The following is an 11,139-nucleotide window of genomic DNA, read 5'->3' on the forward strand; positions in this document are numbered from 1 at the left end:
CGGAGAATCACGAAGAAAACGTGTGCCAACCCCTATGCATAGGTTCATGGGCGGAACCCACAAGTTGATCACCAAAACATACATCAAGTGAATCACGTGGTATCCCATTGTCACCACAGATATGCACGGCAAGACATACATCAAGTGTTCTCCAATCTTTAAAGACTCAATCCGATAAGATAACTTCAAAGGGGAAACTCAATCCATTACAAGAGAGTAGAGGGGGGAGAAAACATCATAGGATCCAACTATAATAGCAAAGCTCGCGATACATCAAGATTGTATCACCTCAAGAACACGAGAGAGAGAGAGATCAAACACATAGCTACTGGTACATACCCTCAGCCCCGATGGAGAACTACTCCCTCCTCATCATGGAGAGCACCGAGATGATGAAGATGGCCACCGGAGAGGGATTCCCCCTCCGGCAGGGTGCCGGAACGGGTCTAGATTGGCTTTTGGTGGCTACGGAGGCTCCTGGCGGTGGAACTCCCGATCTATTGTGCTCTCGGATTGTTTTAGGGTATATGGAGATATATAGGCGGAAGAAGTACGTCGGGGGGGGCACGAGGGGCCCACGAGGGTGGAGGGCGCGCCCTAGGGGGGTGGGCGCGCCCCCTACCTCGTGGCCTCCTCGAAGCTTCCCTTACGTGCACTTCAAGTCTTCTGGGCTTCTTTCCTTCCAAAAATGAGTTCCGTGAAGTTTCAGGTCAATTGGACTCCGTTTGATTTTCCTTTTCTTCAAAACCCTAAAACAAGGTAAAAACAGAAACTGGCACTGGGCTCTGGGTTAATAGGTTAGTCCCAAAAATGATATAAAAGTGTATCATAAAGCTCATAAACATCCAAAATAGTAGATAATATAGCATGGAGCAATCAAAAATTATAGATACGTTGGAGACGTATTAGGCACGCCCAGGGGGGACTCCTACTAGCAGTAGGTTCCCCCCTTTCCTAGTCCAACAAGGAGGGGAAGGAAGGAGGAAGGGGAGAGAAGGAAGGAGGGGGGCGCCTCCCCCACCCCTTGTCCAATTCGGACTGGGGGGCGCGCGCCACCTCCTAGCCGGCCCTCTCTCCTCTAAGGCCCATGGTGGCCCATTAACTTCCCGGGGGGTGGTTCCGGTAACCCTCCCACACTCCGGTTTTATCCAAAACTCTCCGGAACACTTCGGGTGTCCGAACAACATGGTCCAATATATCAATCTTTATGCCTCAGCCATTTCGAGACTCCTCGTCATGTTCGTGATCTCATCCGGGACTCCAAAAAACCTTCAGTAAATCAAATCACATAAACTCATAATACCAATCATCATCGAACGTTAAGCGTGCAGACCCTACGGGTTCAAGAACTATGTGGACATGACCGATACACTTCTCTAGTCAATAACCAACAGCGGAACCTAGATGCTCATATTGGTTCCTACATATTCCACAAAGATCTTTATCGGTCAAACCGCATAACAACATACGTTGTTCCTTTTGTCATCGGTATGTTACTTGCCCGAGATTCGATCGTCGGTATCATCATACCTAGTTCAATCTCGTTACCGGCAAGTCTCTTTACTCGTTCTGTAGTGCATCATCCCACAACTAACTCATTAGTCACATTGCTTGCAAGGCTTATAGTGATGTGCATTACCGAGAGGGCCCAGAGATACCTCTCCGACAATCGGAGTGACAAACCCTAATCTCGATCTATGCCAACTCAACAAACACCATCGGAGACACCTGTAGAGCATCTTTATAATCACCCAGTTACGTTGTGACGTTTAATAGCACGCTAAGTGTTCCTCCGGTATTTGGGAGTTGCATAATCTCATAGTCATAGGAACATGTATAAGTCATGAAGATAGCAATAGCAATAAACTAAACAATCATAGTGCTAAGCTAACGGATGGGTCTTGTCCATCACATCATTCTCTAATAATGTGATTCTGTTCATCAAATGACAACACATGTCTATGGCTAGGAAACTTAACCATCTTTGATTAACGAGCTAGTCTAGTAGAGGCATACTAGGGACACTCTGTTTGTCTATGTATTCACACCTGTACTAATTTCCGTTAATACAATTCTAGCATGAATAATAAACATTTATCATGATATAAGGAAATATAAATAACAACTTTATTATTGCCTCTAGGGCATATTTCCTTCAGTCTCCCACTTGCACTAGAGTCAACAATCTAGATTACATAGTAATGATTCTCACACCCATGGAGTCTTGGTGTTGATCATGTTTTGCTCGTGATAGAGGCTTAGTCAAAGGGTCTGCAACATTCAGATCTATATGTATCTTGCAAATCTATCTCTCCCTCCTTGACTTGATCGCGGATGGAATTGAAGCGTCTCTTGATGTGCTTGGTTCTCTTGTGAAATTTGGGTTCCTTTGCCAAGGCAATTGCACCAGTATTGTCACAAAAGATTTTCATTGGACCCGATGCACTAGGTATGACACCTAGATCAGATATGAACTCCTTCATCCAGACTCCTTCATTTTCTGCTTCCAAAGCAGCTATGTACTCCGTTTCACACGTAGATCCTGCCACGACGCTCTGCTTGGAACTGCACCTACTGACAGCTCCACCATTTAATATAAACACGTATCCAGTTTGTGACTTAGAGTCATCCGGATCAGTGTCAAAGCTTGCATCGACGTAACCATTAACGACAAGCTCTTTGTCACCTCCATAAACGAGAAACATATCCTTGGTCCTTTTCAGGTATTTCAGGATGTTCTTGACCACTGTCCAGTGATCCACTCCTCGATTACTTTGGTACCTCCCTGCTAAACTAATAGCAAGGCACACATCAGGTTTGGTACACAGCATTGCATACATGATAGAACCTATGGCTGAAGCATAAGGAATGACCTTCATTTTCTCTCTGTCTTCTGAAGTGGTCGGGCATTGAGTCTTACTCAACTTCACACCTTGCAACACAGGCAAGAACCCTTTCTTTGCTTGATCCATTTTGAACTCCTTCAAAACTTTATCAAGGTATGTGCTTTGTGAAAGTCCAATTAAGTGTCTTGATCTATCTCTATAGATATTGATGCCCAATATGTAAGCAGCTTCACTAAGGTCTTTCATTGAAAAATTCTTATTCAAGTATCCTTTTATGCTATTCAGAAATTCAGTATTATTTCTGATCAACAATATGTCATTCACATATAATATCATAAATGCTACAGAGCTCCCACTCACTTTCTTGTAAATGCGGGCTTCTCCAAAAGTCTGTATAAAACCATATGCTTTGATCACACTATCAAAGTATATATTCCAACTCTGAGATGCTTGCACCAGTCCATAAATGGATCGCTGGAGCTTGCACACTTTGTTAGCACCTTTTGGATCGACAAAACCTTCTGGTTGTATCATATACAACTCTTCTTTAAGATATCCATTAAGGGATGCAGTTTTGACATCCATTTGCCAAATTTCATAATCATAAAATGCGGAAATTGCTAACATGATTTGGACGGACTTAAGCATCGCTACGGGTGAGAAAGTCTGATCGTAGTCAACTCCTTGAACTTGTCGAAAACCTCTCGCAACAAGTCGAGCTTTGTAGACAGTAACATTACCGTCAGCATCAGTCTTCTTCTTAAAGATCCATTTATTATCTATGGCTTGCCGATCATCGGGCAGGTCCCAAAGTCCATACTTTGTTCTCATACATGGACCCCATCTCAGATTTCATGGCCTCAAGCCATTTCGCGGAATCTGGGCTCATCATCGCTTCCTCATAGTTCGTAGGTTCGTCATGGTCAAGTAAAATGCACTACTGTAGGATGCTGCTAACACGACACTACGATGAGAGACCCTTCGAGAAACTGTGTGCGATGCAATAATCGCAAACGGTGATGTATGAAAACCGTCAAAAAAGGTGAAAACGTTTGCAATGGAGGATGCATCAAACACGGTTCATATTTTAGTTGCATGTGCCATGAAGGGCATACGGTTCAGTTCAATTAACTATTTGTGATGAGGAGGAACAAAAGAAACGAGCAGCCAGATGAAGGCGTGTGCGATACACAGCATACGGTTCACTCGGATGAACTATTTGTGATTAGGAACACAAAAGAAACGGGCAGCAAGATGAAGGTGTGTGCGATATACGGCATGCGGTTCACTCGAATGAACTGTTTGTGATTAGGCAACACAAAATAAACGGTCAGCCAGATCAAGGTGTGTGCGATATATGGCATGCGGTTCACTCGGATGAACTGTTTGCGTTGACACAAGAGAACAACAACGGTTCAACTTGACAAGACGTGTGTGTTGTCAGATGGGATTGCATGCGGTTCACTCGGCCCTTGTCGTCAGTGTGTGACCTTTGTGGAAACCGTTCACTCCACAGGCGCCTCTTCGTGTACCGTGGCAACCGTCCATCGACTCTTCACCTTGCCCTCTCGATTTGGAACTGTTGTCACACGCTAGCTCTTCCCCCCTCCTCCATTTGCCTTCACCCTTCCTTCTGCCATTGTTTGATCGTCTTCTCCATGGAGGGAACAAGCCGGAAATGACCCTGTTATTCTTGCCCCGATCTGAATGATGACGCGGTGGAGGAACTCATTGACCGGTGCGACGCCATCACCTCGGCTAGCATGGCAGGTTCGTTCAAGATCATTCTCGACTCAACTAATAACATCATTACAAGGAACCCAAGGGTCCAGGAGCAGTTTGATCTCCCCTATCTTCTTCGCTGTGACCCTGCTGACTGGCGCGGAGACGAGGGAAGCCTCGCCTTGTGTAAGTTGATGCCGCTTGATAATGATACATATGATGTTAAGATGCCATCGCTTGAGGGCAAGGCTTGGGAAGGCACAAATGGAGATTGGGTTGTTTTTATTTGGTACAATTGCGAGTGGGAACTTGTGAATGTGTACACTCGTCACCGGGTTCCACTTTGAAAAATCTCAGACAACTGCCCAGAGGTTGAGTACACCGGTATTCTACGTGAGTTCAAATACGATCAGGCTGAATGTCGTCTACGGAAGATAGAAATTTGTCGAGTTCCCAGCCGCTCTTGGGGTTATAGGAATGCTTATGTTGTCGCTAGCTTCGACAAGCTTGTTGCTGTCCTTCATGGTTCGACTCGATGGATATTGCTCAAAAATTAGTTTCTATACACAGATGAGTACTGTGATGCAATTCAATACGAGGGTCTTGTGTTTGCTTCCACAACTCGTGGCACTGTTTTTGCATGGAATCCTTATGATTTTGGTACGTTTGTCTTCCACCATAATTATAATTGTTTCATCCACATGCATGCGGGTTAGCTAGTTTCCCTTTACTAATTAATCTTCTTGTGTTTCCAAGGTCCTGTGAACATTCCACCACCTATACTTGAAAATTTTATTCACGAGCATGAGGACGAGCAGGACCCATATACTCAGTGGCGCCTGGTAACTTATTCCGATGGATCACCTCTTCTTGTCTGTATACGGGGCACTGCTGATGTTACTAAGGAAGCAGGTGTTTTCTCGTATGGTCGCACTCTTCGGACCTATTCCAACATCTGTTGCAGGGTATTCGGGATGGATACTAGTGTACTAGTGCCAACACCTTCTCCCTGGTTCAGTATTGAAAGTCTTGGAGGAAACTCGCTCTTCCTTGGACAAAACTATCCAATGATGGTGGAAGGCGATCCAGCTGCTGTTGACACAACGTTACTACCATTTATGAGAAGCAATTGTATTTATACCTTGGACATTACTATGCTTCCCTACCATCCCAATATGGGTCCTGACATAGGCCGCTTCAGCCTCGATGATTAGTCATGCGTTGGTCTCGAGATTGACAGTAGCTGGCCCTTCCTAGAGAATCACTTCTGGTTCAAAGCAAGCGTTTCCAACGCCGACGAGTGGTTGAGCTGAAGTTCATTTCATCGCTTTGTTATTTGTTGTGCGAGAAAAACTTTACTAGAATGTTTTGTTGGAAATGATCTATAATCCAACGTGTATCCTCATTGTTGTTGTGGGTTGATGACTTGTTGTATGTAATAAATGGTACATTTGCATATGCGTCCATGAACTCACGCCTGCTAGTGGTGTCCATATGAACAGTGCTAGTGATTTTAGTTGCAAAAATTAGATAGTGCTAGTGATTTGTGGCTGCATATTTTGACAAATCGCAGTGTTACAAGGTTGACAAATGGCAATGTTACTAGATAAACAAATGTCAATATTTCTAGTTTGAGAAATGGCAACATACCCAAAATGACAGATATGCAAATCTTACCCAATTGTTTATATGCGATTGCACATGGGTCATGCAAAACAACCTTTTGCATTAAAGGGATGCAAAAATCCTGCTCGGCACATTTTCCCTTGGCTTCCTGGGGAAGCTGTCGGTTTGCATACGGGTGTTCTAACAAATGTTTGCGATGAGTGTTTTATATTTAAAACTGTTGACTTTTTTTCAAAAGAAAATTGTTTGATAAGTCTGTACACTAAGAGAGAAAAATGCAAGTTCGTTCAAACCATATCTTTCATTCAGTCACACTGTGAAAATTTATATTCATATGATCGAGAATTCAAGATACAGTATTAAACCCCAAAAAAACTATTTCCGGTGGCGGCGGAGGCGGCGTGCCGCGCCATCGTTGTCATTTTCATCCTTCGGGACGCCGTTGTTGAAGTCTTCAAGGAAGCACAAAATGTTCTTCACTTGTAAATCAAACATCATGTCGTTGCGCGATCGACGGGCGGGGCACGAGAGGACAGCAACTGGCGCCACTGAGAGGTAGCGGTCGACGGCAGCGTCCCATGCCGCTGAGGGGGGGCACGAGCACAGGCACGGGCACGGCGGGTGCAGCCAAACGCATGGGACCGGTGCCGCGGTGGATGGAGGGGCGCGCACGGGCGCGGCGGGTGCAGCCAAACGCACGGGGGCTGGCGCCACGGTGGGTGGAGCGGCGCGCACGCGCACGGGCGCTGGCGCTGGCATGTACACAAGCTCGCGCGGGTCCGCGGAGACCTTGCTGACGCCCGCGGCTTCCAGCTCTGCGATAGTGCTGGGCGACCAGCCCGTCAATGCTACGGGGATGGTCACTGGCACGGTCGCGGGGATGGGAGCTAGGACGGGAGCGGGGGCAGAAACCGCTGCGGCCGGCTCGTTCTAGGACATGTCCATGAGGCCCCATTCCTCCTTATTTTCTATCTCCTCCGGCTCGGAGTCGACTTCACCAAACTTGAAGACTAGTGGCAGATGATCATTCTGCGCCATGGCAGTGGAGGTCTGCGGGGGGGAGGGGAATGGGAGGCGAACAGTAAGGCCGCCCGTATTAAACAGCGGCTCGGGCGCCATTAATGGAGAGGAAGGCGAGCGGCCATGGAAGTCAAAGGGCTCGCTTCCCAGTGAGCCTGCGCAGCGTACAACTCGCATGCTTCCCGATGAGCCTGCGCATTGGAGGACAGCTTGCACGCCTCTTGGTCAGCCTGCGCATCGGACTGCGCTCACATGCCTCCCGTTCAGTCAAGGTCAAGCAGTTGTCCGCACGGCCCCTCCTACAGCCATTAAAACCAAGACACGTGGCGTCACGTGAATGGTTAACAGAACACACACGGTTTGAATTATACAAACGTTTGAGATATTAAAGTGGCAGCTATTTTTTCAAAATGCCTTTGTTCGCTGTCATTATTCGAGTGCGCCTTCTCTCAAAATGGACACGAAAAATACCACATCATGTGCCATTCCATGATAGCATGCCAAGTTTCATGAATTTCAGACGAGTTTTGGATTTACTAGAATTTAAAAACCAGGCATCTCAATGTTTTGTCGGCAATCAACGGTGCCCTGGTGTTTGAAATTGTAACATCCCAAATTTGCAATTTGGAATGTTATACACTAGATCATCATGCATATCATATTTTCATGCATTTTGGTTGATCCTGGAAATTTCACGCAACTCAAGGACCCACGGAGAGAGTTGGAGATTTCGTTATTTTCATAATTGAGAGTTTTCTCAAATTTTGGAAAGAGGATCATTTGATTTATTTATTTCATCTTCAATTATTTTTCCAATATCAAAAATATAAGAGAGGGAATAATATGACCTTCCCAAATTTAGGAAAAATGAAGATTTAATGAATAAATCAAATTTTGGTTTTGCCGGAGTTTTGTTTGCTTTTTATTTGGATAGGGAAAGATGCGTGTTTTCAAAAAAATGCATTCTAGGTCCGGAGTAAAGTTCATTTTGTTCGGCTCATTTTTAGGAGTCGGGGAAAATTTACTTTAGGAATTTTGGAGTTCGTTTAGCTTTTCTTTCTTTTGTTTTTCTGCGCGCGTAACCGTTTCAAAAAAAATCCCCGCAGGCCCCGCCGCCTGGGCCAAGGCCGGCCCAGCCGCGCGCGCCAGCCGCCAGCCCCGCCGCCAGGCCGAGTCCCAGCGGGACTCCAGCCGCCGCCGCCACCCCTTGCCCCCTTCCCCAAGTCTCTAGCCCCCCCCCATCCTATATAAATACCAACACCCCCTCCCCCCTCTCCTCCCCAAGCCGCCGCCGCCACCCGCGCCCAAGCCGCAGCCCCGCCGCCGCCTATAGCCGCCTTAGCCGCGCCGCCGCCGCCGGAGCCCCTCGCCAGAGCCTCGCCGGAGGTAGCCCCGCGCCGCGCCTCTTTTTCTTTCCCCGGTTCGGTTTTTCTTAAAAGAACCGTTCCGTTTCTTTTTTGTTTTATTTTCGGTTTCTTTTCCGAAAACCCTAGATCGGTTTTCGTTCTTCTTTCGGACCGTTCGTCTCAACGAACGTGATCACCGATTTTTCCCGGTTAACGACGCCCGTTCGTTTAACCGTTCGTCTCTTTCTTTTCGTCGGATTTATTCCGCGATCGTGATCTCAGATCCGATCTTCGTTCTAGTCTTTCTTCCCGCTCGTTTATCGGAATCAGGTGATTCAAGCGCCTGGAGTTTCGTCTCGAAACCACCGTTCTGTCTAATTAACTTGAACAAGCCTTTGCTACAGTAAAATTTGACCTAGTTTCAACTTGCTAGAACCGAGTTGTTTTCTTCCGCCGTTTGTTTTTCCGTCGTCTGTTCGGTTCTTTCTTTCTTTGCAACCGGAGTTCTTAAGTTGAACTTTCTGGTTCGTTCTCTTGTTCGAGTTTTACCTGTGCATTAGATGAGTACTTATTGTGTGCTTGTTGTTTGTCTGCGATAGATCACCCGGATTGCGCCGCTTGTTACTTGGAAACCCTAGGTCTCGCGGATCATCAGCAAGGCAAGTAACACTTTGATCATACCTTTTCTACAACCCAGTTTTATTGCATTAGATCAATCCTCTCACATTGCATGATTAGGATCTAATTAAATTGTGGGATGGGAGGTAGATGAGGTAGTACCTATCACCTGTATTATTATGAAACCTTTGGGAGTTACTTCTACGTTTGCTTATTATGCCATGCTATGCTAGTAGACGTGGATTGGGTGAGTGATATCCATGACAGATGTGAGTTGATAATTTTAATGGTTTATCTAAGGTGGCAACTTAAACACACATCTGGGTGGATTGAGGCACCTGATGTCTATCAGGACTTGCCTGTTTTATTTTGGACCGCCACCCAGGCTCAAAGGGATCATAAGATCATTCATGCTAGTAACTTCCGTGTGCAGCCACAAGCTATTATGGGCTCTGGCATAGTTGACTAAGTCGTGCGAACTCTTACAGTGGTAGACTTGCAGATGTAGGGGTTATAGGTGGTACGGTCTACCCGACCGTAAGGTGCTAGCGCTTCTGAAAGACTATGTCTCGGTCATCCGTTTCTCAAACACCATGTAGTGCGAGAATCCAAACGGAGGCGATCGAGTCTTGTGGGGAAAAGTGCGCAAACCTCTGCAGAGTGTACAAACTAATCATGATTAGCCGTGTCCCCGGTTATGGACAACTTGAGTATCTAGTACTTGAATATCATGTGAATCTCATCACGTTACTTATAATTAATGTTGTTGGGTTTTAATTGTTCACTTAATTGGGATCGGAATGCTGTCAACCATTCTCGATGTTTAACAACTACCATGATAGTTAAATAAATTTATTCCTTTGCAGTAGGGAAAAACTGGATTTACGCAAAACTGTAACCATAGAGCTTTCCACCAGCCATATATGCATATAGTATAGCTGTTTCATTCCATTACTCTCTATGTGTTACATTGCCAGCATATTCCATGTGCTGACCCGTTTTCGGGCTGCAACTTCTCATGTTGCAGACTTTTCAGACGACGAATAAGGTGCTTTTAGGTCGTGGTTCTATACTCAGTGATGCCGTTGGAGTTGATGGACCCATTTATCTTCCGAGTCTTCCGCTGTTATCGTTATTATATGGCCTTAAGCCATATTTATTGTAATAAGTTCTCTTTGAGACAACGATGTAATAAGTGTGTGATTGCCACTCTGCTATAAATCATTCGATGTACTGTGTGGTGTCAGCATTACTGATCCAGGGATGACACCGGAGCACAGTAGACTTGATCCATTCGGGTCGGGTCGCTACAGAGATGGTATCAGAGCACACGCTGACTGTAGGACACGACCACTAAGTTAAAGCCATAGATCACCATTCTCTTCTCATTTTCTAACTCCTCATCTTTTCTACTCTTTTAGGATGACGAACGCGAAGATTAAGTACGCTCAAGCGGATGAAGGCACACCATTTGGATTTCACCTGAAGGAAGTCACCAAGTACCTGAATATCGGATTACCAAGCTTCACGGGAACCTTCAACGCCACTCTGCCTGAAGAGGAGCGCGGGAAGATTCAAGCTCACGTTCCGGGAAGGACATTCGCACCAATCACGAAGCCTATAGATAGTGCTTTCAATGCACCAACCTGGAGTCTGGGAAGGAGCATGGCAGCTCATATCACCATGGGACGCATTGGAGAAGTTTATCAAGAAGACCTCAAGGACACTATCTACCAGATTTGCGGACGCCGAGATGAACAATGGGAGTTAGTCAGCACCAAGAAGGATAGATCCATTGCATCTTTCATCCAGGAGTTAAACCAGCACATTCGACGCCACAAGAACCAGATGTGCAATGATATGATAGAGTTGAAGAATGCAAAGGCAAGGATCATCGAGCTAGAAGGAGAACTGAAGTCTACACGCAAGGACTACATGGACGAGATCGTAGCTCTAGCAAG

The sequence above is a fragment of the Triticum urartu genome, chromosome 2A, assembly GCF_056163025.1.
Source record: "Triticum urartu cultivar PI428250 chromosome 2A, HENAU_Tu73, whole genome shotgun sequence".
Taxonomy (NCBI): Eukaryota; Viridiplantae; Streptophyta; class Magnoliopsida; order Poales; family Poaceae; genus Triticum; species Triticum urartu.